Source organism: Poecilia reticulata, linkage group LG5, assembly GCF_000633615.1.
Source record: "Poecilia reticulata strain Guanapo linkage group LG5, Guppy_female_1.0+MT, whole genome shotgun sequence".
Taxonomy (NCBI): Eukaryota; Metazoa; Chordata; class Actinopteri; order Cyprinodontiformes; family Poeciliidae; genus Poecilia; species Poecilia reticulata.
This window is the reverse complement of record NC_024335.1, coordinates 18,496,141-18,512,438: the sequence shown is the minus strand read 5'-3', so window position 1 is coordinate 18,512,438 and position 16,298 is coordinate 18,496,141.

Genomic DNA, 16,298 nt, shown 5'->3' with positions numbered 1-16,298 from the left:
ACACACACACACACACACACACACACACACACACACACACACACACACACACACACACACACACACACACACACACACAGGTATGTATTTCTACCCATATTACAACTTTGTATCATCTTCCACTCATTTTAGTAACTGCATTCATGCCTAACCCAGACATTTCCCCTACCTCTAGTCATTTCTAACCCTAATCTTAACCAAAAGCTATTTCACAGCTAAAGTTTAAGACTCCTCATCCTAAAGAAGTGGGTCCACCGTGTTAGGACGGGGCTTTGGCCCCCTCATCGCCCCAAATATGCCAGAAATGGCTCTAAATAGGAGAGCAAAACAAGTACACACACACAAAGACTTTTTTAAATTTGAGATTTGCTTTTTCATGCTCATTATAGCAGCAGTGAGGAAATACAGCTTTCTCTGACGAGCTTGGAAAAGCATCTCTGGAAAAAAAAAAAAGATCATCAGGCAACACAAGCCGTTATGCTCCGAGGACTAGTTTGGTACCTTCTAGTTTAAGTGGACGGTGTGGTCTCGTTGCCAGACCCTTTGCTGCATTCCTGCTGAAGTACAAATTAAAGGCAGATCTGATTGATTGCAAGATGCCTGTGTAGCAAATTTATCAATTCAGTGTCTCTCAGTGTCATGCTGGCTTAAGAATCCTAATAATTGTGCTATTTGTGTAATCTGATCATGATTACACCACGGTGTCTGGAAGCAGGTGTATATGCACAAAGGCTGTAAAGGCTTTGGCGATCCCAAACAATCAGCTATTTATTTATGAGTTGGAAGAAGTGCAGGGCAGGAAAGAAATGAGGTGAGGCACAGAGCGAGTTGAGAGAATTTTATTACGCTGTAGTCTGCATGCATCAGGGGGGTCACAGCTTGCTCTGTGCCTGGGTAAGTAAATTGGCATGCAGTACCACCAACACTGTGCACTACTGACTGCATGGCGCATCTCCATCCACCCCCACCTCCCACCCCCCCTTGCCGTTGCTCCCTTTATTGCTTGTTTTCTCCACGCTAACCCTTAGCTTCTTTTCGTCTTTCCTGATGGGTCATGCAACTAACGATCTGTCCAACTAAAGAACCCAGGAGACTCGGTTCAACTCCAGTTCAGGCCATGACTGGGAGAGGGGAACAAGAGAGAGTGAGAGGGAAGACAGAGAGGGATGGAGGAGGAATCACTGAGGAGATGTGTTCAGTATTCATCACCCTATTTGATCATTTGTCAGTCCAGCCTTTTTGCTCCATAACTGTTGTTTTTGTCCCACAATTGCAAGCGAAACTGTCCCCAAACTCTGATGCTGTTGTTCAGGGAAGAAGCGTTCTGATTTATTTCAAAATCCAGAATAGCTACGTTTTATTAGTACAGAGTGGTACATCCACAATGCATGAATATCTCTATAGTCTTGAATGTATAATAACAGGAGGATCTGTTCACTGCAATGTCTCGCAAAAAAAGAATCTGTTGAACTAAACACTGAAGTGGTTTAAATCTAGTTCATGTATAGCCAGGAACTTAAATGAGTTTTAATAGCTACTTGGGTAGCAGACCAACACTAACCAGTGCTGAATTCAGAACTAAAATGTTAAAAAATACATTGTTTTATGTAATTATGCTAGGCATATGCATGCACAGAAATAAGTGTTAAATACTTTCATTAAATGACTTTGGTGCAGAATATTAATTTGATGTTGTTTTTCTTTCTCTTGAAGATCCTCTTATGTTTCATCTCCAAAGCCATCAGAATGTCACAAGCAGGTTCAGAATTTAAACAATGACATGTTCATAAAAAAGAAACAACAAATACAGTCATGATAAGAAAAGGTGAATGAAAGTGAAGGATGTTTTTATTGAATTGGTGTTTTTGCAAATTGTGTATGTGACTTGGCCTATATAATTTATATTAAGTGTTCAGAGAAAAAAAAATCTCAACATGTAAACCTTTATTTACCCTAAATCATACAGTCTCCCAACATCACTCACAATGCTGATGTCCCCCATTCTTTTAAAATGATGTTGTACATTTGGTTGAAAAATACTGGTACAACACCCTTGACTGTAGGTTTTGCACATTTTATTCATCAGAACCATTTAGGACATAGGCTACCAGAAATTTCGTGGGACTTACAGCATGAGATATTATTCCCACCTGACCATTAAGAGCTGCAGTAGAAAGAAACCAAAAATCAATTTAATAAAAATATAAAAAAATAACTTAAACATATAAATAACTTTTCTTAAATCTCAATCTTGGTTCTTAATGGAATGTATTTATCTTTAACATGTTGGATTGTCTTGACCCGGGATCAGAGCGTGTGTGTTGTAGTATTTAGTTGATCTGAACCATTTCTTGTTTCTAACTTTTTTCAAAGAATTTTCTTTGTTTAGATTCTCCTATCGTCCCATTTCTTCTGAACATTTTCTCTGTCGCAGCTGAAAAAAAGGATTTCCAAAACTAGCACGATCCCACCACCAGAAATATCATGTGGCGACACAATAACTGTAAGCAAAACATGCGACATTTAAATGACATTGTCTGAGGAAGCAACAAAATCACGTCATCTTTCTGATTTGCTAAGGCATTTCCATGTTTGTTAATCAAGGACTATGGGTGTAACAAAAAGCTCCTCAGATGAAAATATTGTGACCTTCAACCCGACTGATATCCACGACATCAAGCCACGTGAGAGCAGCAAAACGTGAGCTACTGCTGGGTGTGGGAAGGTGCTTTTGTTTGTTTTTCCTCTTTTTGAAGTCATGCTCAGATATGTGCCAGCTGAGAAATGTGTTACTATTAACTTGTGCTTCAGAGTCCATGATACTGTGTGCTCACAGCATTTTATAGCACATTAGCTTCTTCCAGTGCAATGGGCCACATCTCTCAGACCCACACTGTAACATCACAGCTAGGAAATCAGCTTTTTAATATACGGATGCCTGGTTGTCACCTGGCAACTGCTCCTGGAAAGGCTTTTTTTGTAACAAAAAAAAAGCTAAAACCTTAAGTGCAACACATAGCCTTCTTGATACCCTGACAGCAGGTCGGTGATGGTTTGTGTTCAGACTTGCCTAATGACGCTGGAGGTTAGAGAACTCTTTGGTGCAGTAGATCCAGAAGGAGGCCAGCTGAGCCCATCATGTTGAAAATAATTGATAATGCATTTAATAAATAGCTCCTGAGCCAGTGATGTACCCTCACCATCTGCTCCAGTATAATTCCCTCCCTTTATTAATGCTAGGTAGCCATTAGATCACTATGGAGATGAAATAATAACTCATGGTGTTATTCACATGTTATTTATCTCTTCAAATTCCAGTCTGGAAAGTGTTTCTGCAGTTATCTCATCAAATTAATGACTCGAAACAGTGAGATGAGGACTTTGGTTCCAAGTTTAGCAAAGTTGTTTCAAAGGAATGTCACAATTACATACACCTGTGGCCACAAACAAAATTTGTTGGAACTTCATACTGTTATTTGGTGAAATTGGATTATGTTGAGTATCCATCAGTATGTATTAGCCTATTCCAGATGGTTATCTGGATGAAGCTGTCTGCCAGATAAAAGTAATGTTCCCCGAGTGACTTTCAGAATAACGGTCTCCACAGGTACGGTAAGCCAATATGTTTTTTTGCTCAGCTAAAAGCATATTTTCACAGCTCTCTCTGACAGAGCTATTTGATCCAACATGAATCATTTAATGTATGCACTTTGGTTTGAAGGCTAACATTGATTTTTAAGTTTCCAGCAAAAGGCCAATATGTGATTGAAAGTGAAACTCGGTGAGTTGCGCTGAGACGCACCAGCGCAACCAACCCACATACTTAATGCACTGCTCTTGGGTAGTGTTTAATGTTGAATACTGTGTCTGCTCCGGCTGTCAGACCAAATTCTCCTTGTAAACCTTGTTAGTCTTCTCTGCCCTTTATAAAAACAACCCGTATGACATTCTGCTTTCGTACATAAATCTGGGAATGCGTCTAACCTTGGGGACTGTGTCACGGAGGGTTCCTGAAATGAAAAGTCCTTCTTGTAAATCTTTAAGTGCTTTGGCTGTTTAAATTGTATTAAAGCTTAAGGGTCAAAGTAGTCAGCACCCTACAAAAATCTACCATTGTACATTTTTGCAAGCTACAGGTAAGTAGATATTTTTTCTTTTTTTTGCTTCTGAACCTTTCATCAGTAAGTCTGCTGCTGCACTGTTTTCTGTCCGGCCGTCTATATGTTGGTGTTCAGTTTGCAACATTTTTCGAAAATGTTGAACTGCAAAGTTGTTGCTCAATCAACTACAATAAACCTAAATTTCCCCAACTCTTTTCTTTCCACCCTTCGTCACAGTGTTACACCACTCTGTGTGGTTAAAGACCAGATATAGTATATTACAACACGCAATTTGCTTGCATGTAACTTGAAATATAATATCTGACCAAATATTCCACCCAAGCAGTCCATTTGAATGCAAATTTTGGTATTGCTATGACGACTGCAAATTGTTATAATGTGCACGTTTCTAAAGAAACACTGCAAGCAGGCTGAAATGTGAAGAAACTAAACACATTTTGTAAAACATTTCAGATGCAAGTCCATGAAGAACACAGTAGGTGCTGCTTATAATTCCCTGTGCTAGCACATAAAGATGAAATATGTTTTGTAATAATTAATGATCACCTGTCCTTCTTGAGTTGACCGTACCAGAGATCTTCAAATCCAAACCTCGAGGGCCGGTGTCCTGCAACTATTGGATGTGTCCCTTCCTGGGCCCACACACCTGAATCACAAAGCTGGATTACCCACTCTGTGTGCCGTCGAGTTCTCCAGAGTCCTGCTAATGACCTGATTATTTGACTCAGACGTGTTGAAGAAGAGACACATCTAAAAGTTGCAGGACACTGGCCCTCGAGGCCTGCAGTTGAAGAAAGCATACATACATTTTGTAGCGGCAGCTCTGTGAGGCGCTGGTGGATGTGCCACGTCCAAGTTGTGGAACTCATGCCACCCTTTTTTTGTCCATGTTCATAAATCCATAGCAACTTGGATTAGCTGGCAATCAAATTTCATATGGCACGGTATTAAGAGTCAGTTTTAAAGTCTATAGGATGAAAGACGCTTTGTCTGGTTTAAACACAGCCAAGCAGAACGGCAAACGCCAAATCAGTGCTTTGTTGATTAAGCTGGTATGGAAAATGGATGGATACATGGTTGTAAAATAGTTTTTCAATATTTTGCTAAAAATTAGCTAGAGTGTAAAGTAGCAGAACCTGATTGCAGCCACAATGAAGGCAAACTTACTGGAGTTACTGAATAACGGAAGAGAAAACGTACAAAAATCTCATCGGAGGAACACAGAAAAAATGCAACTTAACAGTACAATGGAGGAATCCAGCAAAGATGGGCCGACCAGAAGAGTATATATACTGAGAGAAGTGGTACTGAACACAGGTTAGTGTAATTACTGAATGTAATGTAATTGTATGGGGATCATGACAGCAAAAAGCTGAGGGGGAGGGATCAACATCCTGGCATCTTGTGGGTGAATAAACAATCAGAAAACAGAACATATGTACAAATTAATTTGAATTTTATGGATATGTTCAATGAATTAGATGATATTTCACTAAGCTAATTCATTAAGTTACCACATTATACGTGTTAATTACACAGCAACTGATGTTTTCAAGCCTTTACTATAATTATTTTCCTGTTAATTAGAATAAATTTCCTTCTTACACTTATTGCAAACATTCACAATTGGAATATTAGAACACAGCAATAAAAAAAATCATTTTAACACAGAAAAGTGGGCTTCATGAAGAATATGCTTAATACATGTTTAAAAGTTTTTTATTTTCTAAAGGTGCTTTTATTCTGACAAACGAGCCTCATCAGAACAGATTGTGACTGAGCCCTCCTGCTTACTGCTTACTGCAGGAGGGCTCAGCTTTTATTATTGTTTTGTTTTTATTATTGTTTTGTTTTTATATTTGATTTGCTACGTAGGCAGTCAAACTTAATTACTTAAAAGCGAGACAATATTCTACTGAACCAAAAATCTCGAATCTATCTGTGCTTATGTCAAGGTTTTATCTCAACATGACTTTTAGCGCAAATAACTGATGTAGTTCAGTAACACAGTTAAAAGTGTTGCTAGGGATTATGCAGTAAACAACATAAAACACATCGAAGTGGTCGTGTCCAGCTTTGTTTCAGTCACAGCCTCTAATCCAAACCGGGGCGTAAATGTATTCAAAGGCTGTTCTTCAGAAATCGTAGTTTTGGGTGAAGTTTCTTCAGTAAGATATCTCTGCAGGAATGACAGCTCATGCCCAGCAGTTCATTATTGGGTATGGGTTTCCCCCCTCCAGGAGCCTTTTGTTTGACTTTGTGTTCAAGCAGAAATCGAAAAGGTCTTGGTGGATGTTTTCTGCATAGAGGGCGACCAGTCACATCTGATTAGACCACGGATGGCAGGTCAAATAGAACAGAAGAACACAGTTCTGGTTGACTTCAGGTGACTGAGATAAATATATCTGAAAAAAAAAATAAATCAAAACAGGCCATGGGGAAAGATGTGTGAACTTTAAATGGATAACAATATGTATACTAAAGATGTTTATGTATACTATTAAAATCCAGATAAGTTATTTTTTTCTCACCGACATCAGTTGATACTAAATGTTCCCGATTTATGTCACGTAATCAAAATTATTCCTATTTTCTAAATGCTAAAACAATGAGAGAGTGAATTTTTAAGGGATGTTTTGCATTCTTTGGTGATAGAAAGTAGAATAATAAGCAGAACTGCCTCTAAATTATCAATTGATTCAAACATTTTTGGTAGCCTTAAACAATCTTAGGCTTACTGTTCGTTTTGAAATTTCCCTTTATACCTTTACTTGTTGACTGATGTTTTTAGTCAACCCTGTAAGGATTTCTGACAAAAGTATTTACAAGGTTTTTCAGTTTTGTTGTGGAACAAATATTCAACACCAAAACACAACTGTGGGTAATCACCTCCTACTTAAACATTATGATGCTTGAAAAGTCCCAGGATTTTCATATTTAGTTACAATTGCTGGAACAGATGAATGTGGCATCTTCAAGCATTTGAAAATTGTTCCATGTCAAGGTCCGCACTTCTGTTGGGGGTGTTTTTCCTGATTTTATGTGATTTTCCAATAAAGTTTTTTTTAAAAAGTATCTAAAAAATTAACTTTTCAATTCATTTTTGTGATTCTTACTCACTGAAAATAAGAAAGTGTGTCTGATTTAATATCAGACAGTAAAAAATAAGATTCGTCTCTAAGACACTGTATGTAAACACCTGGTTTCACGTGAAAACATGTTTCGCGATAAGGAATCATCAGCCCAGCCTCTCAAATAAACCTCCATAAATCTACATCAAATGTTATGTTCTACAAAGTTCAATAAATCAAGGTCACCATAACATCTACGGCCACACAAAACATGATCAGCAGTGGCCCCTCAGGTAAAATACAGCGTTATAGAAATGTAATAAGACGATGGTGGTTTGGGAGTCTGGGGGGTGGGAGGAAATCACCTCCGACTCCCTTCACATCTTTGAAGTTCTGAAAATCAATGCACTGTTGAATCTGGGAATTGCATGTTCTGGTGAATGATTTATACCATTTCTCAAACAAAGAAACTGCTAGAATCTTCCTGCCAGCACTTCCTCTCCACCTCTTTGAAAGCTTATGCCTTTGTAGCTCGCGCAACAATATGTGCGTCTGGAAAATATGTGTGCCATAAATTAAGGTTGACTGGACAAAGCTTGGATTCTGCCCTTGTGCTACAAAAGGGTATTATTGTGCGGTGGAGAGGCAGAGGAAAAGCGAAGTCATCTGCATCTGGACGGACGAAAAGTGGGCTCTTGCATTCAGTTTGAGTCCCTCTGTGGCTGCTGAGGCCAGGCCTGCTGCTGCAGATAGACTTGTTCCAGCTCGCAGCCCTCCCTGGCTCCTTACCCTGCCTCATCCCAGGAACAGATGGAGAGAGGGGAGCGAGGCAGGGGAGGGTGGTGAAATAGTTCCTTTTTTCAGAGGCTCATAATAAATGTATGGGCCGAAACTGTCGGCTTACTGTACGACTAACAGTTTAGAGAGGCGGCGTTTCATTGACGCTGATGAAGAATAAAAAATCACGTAGGACTCGGTTAGCATTTTCAAGAGATGCACAAATAAAGACAACTGTAACAAAAATATTATTGTGACACTTTCCTTCAAGGCATTAAGTTTTATATTTAAATCTAAAAGCTCCCCCAGAAACAGTGAAGGATCCAAAAAGAACCATTGGTTATTCCTAGAAAGGTATTTTTAATAAACTGAACTCAAATGTAAAACCTTTGCTCATAATCAGCATCACTACGATTTTTGATTGGTACCCTAATAAAAAGTAAAATATACACTGCCACACCCTTTTTTAGATTTAAGTGTGAAATTGTAACAGAACCCTGCTGACAGAAGAGAAGAGAAGAGATTTGTACGCTGTTTTTTTCTGGATATTTGTTAAGGTACTAATATACACCTGATGGTCGTTGGATGAAGGTTCAGTGCAAAATGAGTTGGGGCCCTAAGTGGTCAAAAAATTATTTTCAATACTATTAATCAGAAAATATGTCTGACTCCTGTTGGAGCAGCGTCAAGCAATCAGCACTCTGAGGTGAGTGTCTGCAAACGTTTCATGACATTAAGTAATGTCATTACCAGTTCATGGATGCAACATTTCAGTCACACTTGCTTAAAGCTTACAGGAGTAGCATTTCTTAAAAAAAAATTGAAGATTTTTTACACTTTGAAAACCTTTACAATAATCAAACATGATAGCACGCCTATCAAATTCAGAGTAATGGTTTTATTTTCATCTGAAAGTCAGATCCAGGGTAACTTTTCTCACTACATAATCAGGTTCTGTGGATTCCTGGAGTCTTTGCAGCATCAAGTTCTCCCCACTTAGTTTGCCATGTTATTCTGTGTTGATATGCTTGAGATTTAAACTGTTCTGCTGTTTCTGAACCGAGAACTTTACTTTTGCTGAGATGATGCCATCTTGCATTTTATTTAGTTTTATCTTAAAGAATCATCTGACTGCCTAGGAATTCACTGCTCTACGGGTGCCCCCAAGTGCGATTAAGTAGACAAGAAAATAATTTCAGTTTTAGTTTTAAGCACCCGGCATGTTGAGGTGAACAAATCGTGTGCATGGCGTATGACTCAGTGATTTTATTCGATCTTTGCAGCCGCGTGTTTAGGTTGCAGTTAAACAGAATACAAAGTGTGTGAGAGCTTTGGCACGAATGAGACAGACATTTCGGATGGCCAAAGACGACCGTTTCTTACAGCATTATTCTCCAACATAATTAAAATGCAAAACAGAGACGCAGCAGTGTGACAGGGTTATTGCAGAACAAACAGTCGTTCTGTCTAGGAGCCGTGAGCCCCAAGTGATTCCTATAAGATTTTACTACAAACTCGGTTACTGCGGGATTTGTGTCTCCTTATTCTGGTCCCTTATGTGTTGTTGTAACCAACAGTAATAGGCAAAATGACCTCCACTTCTCCTAACCCTCCTTTATTACAGTCAAGCAGCAGGTTATTGGACTGAGGAGAGGCTGAGATGGTAATGTGGCGTGGCACAAGAGGTGCAACCGATGACATTAGGCTCTCACATCAACCCCTTGTGAGCCCAGCTGATAAAAAAAAACAAAAAAAAACATCTGCCAATATCAAACTCACCATCCATGTTTAAAACTGAGAAGCAATGAGCAAGACTGCATTTTTAATTACCAATAAACGATTGTTAGCATTCAAGTGAGCTGAATGAAGTTCTGCATTTGCTGTGGCCTGAAACCGTGAAAAGGATAAAGCTACAAACGCAAAACAGACAAGTCAAGGAGCGTCTTGACAGAACACATATGTCCTGGTGAGCTCTGGAATAATAATGACGCTAAGTGAAGATCACTCATGACGCAGTTCAGAGACTACAAAGACATCACACCTTTGAAAGAGTCATGAGACGGAAAAGCTGGAGGCACGAATTAAGACGAGCAACATCTCCCGCGGCTTTGCACGCGATCCGATGTATTGCAAACAGCAGCGCTGTGCCAGATAAGAAACCAAAAGAGTGATGCGTGTTGGAGCAAATTGATCCAATCTAACAGGGTTCAGAAAACCTTAGCCCAGATCAAAGCTCACTTGGGCACTCAGATCACCCACCGAAAAGGGAAAGATGCTGGGAAGAAAAGAAAAGAGGGGGAGTGTCTTGTCCTTTCTAATTATACATTTCAGACAGTTTGCCACCAATTATCTCCCCTTCAGTAGCATCTGCCCTTCACACGACCGCATAGATAATGTGTGGCAAGCCCACCATTGTGTTGAAAACCAAAGCTCAATCTATGAAATTTCCCTGATGTCTGGTGATGGAGACTTCAAGGTGATGCAAAGATTTCAACTTAGTTTAAATCTCACAAATAATAACACATGTGACAGTTCTGACTCTTAGACACGTACCAGAAATAACCAGCTCCTTCTGCAGCTCAGCTCCGGCCTGCCTTGTTGAGCCCATCGGGCAGCAAAGACCAGAGGAGGTGTTGCAGTTGTTAGAGTGACCACTGTTTTTGCTCAAGACCGGAGGCCGAATTATGTTTAAGAAGCAGTGAAGCAGTACGCAGCTTTCACGTAGGTCCCAACAAACTCCCCTAGGCGGCTTCACTGGCTGCACAGAGCAAAATATCAACTCAAAGACAGGGGAACTGTCAAGGCAATGTGGAGGTGCAGAGAAATGTTGTGATCAACTGTGCCACAAAACCAGGTGGGTGGCTAAAGCAGTGGCTGTTGCCGTGAAGGATCCATGGATAAAAAGCCTCAACAAGTGAAAAATAGTCAGAAAACAAATGTTACCAAGCAAATTCAGAAAATAATTTAAACCATTCAAGTGCACTTTCACAATTTGACCCACAACTTAGCAACACAGCTCTGGTATTCAAATTAGCCTGACAATAAATAGTCAGGGTGAAGGCAAAGCACCCATTTTAAATGTCCTTTGCATAATTTTTTGGCTAAAAAGTTGATGAGAAGGAACTTTGTAACCTGTCGGCTGCTGCAACTTCTCACGGGCTACTGCTGTAAATTGACCTCAAACCACCACACATCTGAGGGGTCAGACATCTCACACTGCTGCCCGCTGATGCATATTCATACTCTGTACAAAGGACGATATCAGAAGCACTTTATTGCTGTCTAGCAGTCTTCATTATGCTCACTTATACCTAAATTTGCAAACCTGCACTGTAATTATTTAAATGTGTTTGTTTGTGTTTTTATCCCATCAGTCTACACTTTATTCAGAATCGGATTTACAGATTTACTTTGTTTGCAAATCAGAATTTCTTTTGACTGATTTCCATGTTTTATTTCGCACAGCTTTGACCTGCAAATGCTATTGGGAAGCTTTGATAACAAAGAAAATAATCATGGAGTCAAACCATTTTTAGTGTCATATATTGGCAGTTAGCATGATTAACATCACTGAAGCAGCAGTCTTGCTGTGCATTCCCTAAAGAATTTAAACTCTTACATTAAACTTGATATTTTCAAAAGGCTAGGCATAACACCTTCACTGGTCTGAAAAGAATTGGATTTTGGAGTTTCCAATCAGACCAGTCAGGGCTAATCACCAGCTGTTTTATTAGTTAATTGTTAAACGTATTTGCTGTGGCTTTGACCTGGTCTGGAGTGTTAGTGAAGGAACGTTTGAACGCAGCAGGCAGGAGGATGTTCACTGTGGTTTGTTTATTCATCATTCAACTTTTTTGTCCATTCGACTAGAGATGCTTCAAAACAGCAATTAAACAGAGTCAGCTACCTACTTTGATAATACTAAACAATGCCAACAAAAAGGTTTTGTTTGATCCACCTTTTTTTCTTCATCTTAGCAGGTTTTGGAAAACTGTAATACTCCCAAGCTGCAGATTCTAGTGATATTATGGAGCCAGGACGCTCCATAATATGTAGTTGTGTGGTAATTTCAAGTTGTGAGGTGAAATATAGAAGTCCACCCTGAAGTTTCCACATGTAGATTTTTCTGCATGTATGCAGGGTTGGAAGACGTGTCTTAGGCTAAAGTTTTAATTTTGTTCCACACAGACTTTTCGAAGCAATCAAAAGAAGTTGAACAGTTGAATTTGCTCAATGCAAATATTTTCTTAAATAGGTGAAATGAAGAGGTGGTACACTGAAACTATTCTGCTGACACCAATACGATAAATCTAAATGCTGCATTTTAATACTGTGAAGGTAAATCATGCACAGGATATTCGGATGTCCACAAAAGTTGTTTTTATCACAATGCTCAACTGCATGAAAATAATTTAGCATTTAATCTAAATGTTGTTACATCGTCTTCATCGTTTAAAAATGTTTCTAAAAATCTGTCATCTCAAAAAAAGAAAATAAAATAAACAACATTCACTAAGCTTAAAATGCTGATGTCTTCTGGGACGAAAAAAAAAATAACAAAAAGATTCTTGACTGGAAAAGCTGAAATGATTTTACAACAACTCTGAATGCTCTGACTTGCTGGCTAAGATAAATTGTGCAGTTGGAGGTCTGTAGGCTCCAGCAAAGTGAATCAACCAGATGCAGAAGTATGTGTGTAAGTGCGTGTGCATGTGTGTGTCCATGAAAAGAGCAGACCTTTCCCACATGGCAAAAGGCTTCACTGGAGCAGACAATTGCAATGTAGCCATGTGAGAACGGGGCGAGATGGAGTCACTTTTGCTGACGGCTCATAGAAAACCCAACAGTTTTGATAGGGGAAGACACTGTGCCGAGGGCTGGACAAACACGTACAAAGTCTCCACAAAGGTCCTGAAACGCCTGCCGTGGGGATGCTCCTTGCTGCTAAAATTACATTTAACCCATGTGTCTGAACATGTGCGCTGCATGCATCAGTGACGGGGGTTTGTAGGTGAACATTAATCAGCGAGAATGATCGATGAGCTACAGTGTCTGGCAAAAAGTATTCATGCCCACTTTTTCCACATTTTGTCACATTAAAACCCCAAACTTCAAAGTCTTTCATTTGGAATTCCTGGGACAGATAACACATATTTATGAAGAGGAAGGAAATAAGTTTTTACTAATACAATTTTTTTTTTTAAATCTGCAAACTAAATTTTTTTTTATAATACCTGAATAAAGTCCAGTGGAGCCTATTACCTTCAAAATATGCAGAAATCAAGAGTCCACTTGCGAGAAATGTAATCTCGGAAATCAGAAATGTTCCTTTCTTTCCTTTATTTAACCAGGTAAAACCCCATAGAGATCCAGATCTCATTTGCAGGAGGGACATTGGCAGAAGCTAGCATAACGGCCTCTTCGGTTGGTTAGAAATGTATTTGTGAACAAACAGCATCATGACGGCCGTTAATTAGCTGAATAAAAGTGCAGGGTGTGTTGAAGGCATTGATGTATTAGACTGATTCAGAAAATGCCCAATAAGTGTATCTGTGCCATGTGCACTGTTGAGTAAACATTGAAATACGAATGAAAAGTTGAAGATCAAGGACATTGTAGTCAGGTCAAGGAGAAAGTTATCGAGAAGTTTAAATGACAACGTTGATGCTAGCGGGTGCTAACAAAAGCTTTGTTTGTAAAGCAGACGGTACAAACAGTCTTGGGTTTGGACAGCTTTCTGATTGGCTGCCACTAGAGATTAATTCTCAAGTATGCATGAATGAATCAAATCAACAATCTATATTTTTTTTTTTTGAGGAGGGAATGATATTATAACGTGATATAAAGCTCAAACATGCCAATTTTGTAACATAACCCAAATACGATCATTGTTCTAATTGCTTGGTTGGATGAATGAAGGTAAAGTTTGATGAAGCCATAATAAATATGAAATATGGCTTCATATTTAATTATAAGAAGAGGAAAATAAAGCACAGGTAGGCCTCTACTGTGAGAACAGTTAGTATGTGCATTTAGATAAATTTAGTGGCTAAAGATAGTCATTGATTTTACATTTCTTATTACCTACTTACATTTTATCTCTGTTTTGTTGTACATTTGATGTACTTCTCTGCATTACATAGAAACCGCTTCAGCTGTTTACGTTTGTGTGGAAGACAATACCTATGCAACCACAGGGATCTGAAGTTATATCTCGACTTATTTCATTTCCACTACGTTGCTTGACAAGTATAATTTCATTTCATGCTCCTTTGATAGGCAATTTCAACCTCTTGATGTGCAAAAAATATCAAAGGTTTTAAAACCTCTATTGCGTTTCATTGATCCACAAATATGTATGTAGAAAGTGGCCTTTGAATAGTTTAGATCAGTGTAGTGTTTCCTGTTTTAATTCCATCTATTTAAAGCTGCAGAATGTAACTTTTTTTTTTTTAATCTGTTTCTTACTTACATGTTTGTTTAAACTGTCACTCTGCCGTGACAGCATAGTATGAGACAGATATCTGTGAAACAAATCAATCACCTCCAACTCTTCCCAGCGGTTGTTTCTGACCAGGATTGGTGCATTTCTGCAGAAGGCAACAGGAGGGGTTTGATTTTTTTTCAGGTTATATGTCTCATACCATATCGTTACGACACGACAGCTTTGTGTAAAAAACTTTTTTTATTGTTGTTGTAAAAGTTACATACTATAGCTTTAATCATATATATATTAAACATTTGAATCATGTTTTTTAAGTTTTGGGTCTCCTTCATTAAGAGGAGACCCAAAACTAACTCAGATTTTTTTTTAAATAGCTGGAAACTATAACTAATTACTTTTTAAAAGTAACTTACCCAACAGTTGGAATGATGAAAAACCCAAAGTCAAAAGAGCAATCTTTTAAGGTATTAGAACAAAAAAAGTCTTTATGTATTTATTTTTTCTCAATGTAAGGAAAGAAAGAAAGTGAAAAACGCCATGCAGTTACACTTTTACAGATCAATCGTCTTGTTTACATGATCTACTTTTAATGAAGTGGAGTGCTGCTTTAAATCCGATTAGTATTGTTATTTTATCCCTGAGGATTTCTGCCCTTTTTAAGACGTACAGCACAGAGCCAATGAGGTGGCACTGAGCCATGCTGCTGCCTCTCACATGACAGAGCTTATTAGCTTCACTGTATCTAATGGCCATCAGTCCGACCATTGTGGTATTATTTACAGCCTTCATAACATGGCATATACCTAAGTATGTGATGTAAGATTGTTAGTGTATAAAGGAAGCATGCAATATTGAATGAACAATTGTGCAATCGCAAAGAATGATTAATTGGAATGATGATCCAGATTTATAAAGAGAGTGATTGGAAAATAAAGCATTTGCACATCCAATTTACGTCTGAATTCAAGTGTAGCCTTAAGAAATGGCTGCAACGTTATTAACACTCCAATATATACATCAACACCGCTGCATAATCACCTGCGCATTGTCGCCCCAACATAATAGGCTTCATAAAAATAAAAAAAAATTCATTGAACGGTATTTTCTTCTCATCTCTACGGTCCATCCAGCCATGTAATGTCAGCCCTCGTGTCGGTGATGCACACATTTTGCCGTCTTTACTGCGAGATCAAGTTGGTGTGTCAGGCGTACCGTAACGGTTTCAAAGTCCCAGCCATACAACTCGACATTGTCAGACTCCAATGACGATCCAATGAGTCACGTCTGCTATTACCTTAAGGGCCGTCTTTGCTCACACAGAGATATTTCTATGGGACTTGTCCTAGAACATCTGAATCAGCAAAGGTTTTGTCCAACTTATTGTCTATCAATTGATATCAAAAATGTTCTCTACTTCCCCAATGTGAATCGTTTTATTTTTTTGCTTGGACGATGCGGTCCCATGACCCGATCCCACATTTTCTCTTTAAAAATGACTCAGCAGTTCTGTCAGGAGGAATGAATTAAAATTACAGCAAACAATCAGGCAGTTAGCAAATGCAAATAGCTTTGGTCATTCTAACTGTGTTGGACATTTAAAGACATTTAAAGACATTTAAACCCCATCTAGTTTCACTATTTTTGAAATCTCACTGGATGAAAATGACGCTGATGTAAACACACACGAACACTAAAATCTAAATTCAGTTTGCCCTCTTGCCACGTTCTCTCTCTCTCTCTCTCTGTCTCTCTCTCTCTCTCTCTCTCTCTCTCTCCCTCTTTCTCACTCTCTCTCCATTTTCATCCTCCTCTCCTTCAGGAGATAAAGCCAATCTCGGGGCTGGCTCCTGCCACAAAACGTTCTGTAATATTCTAATTGTGGCT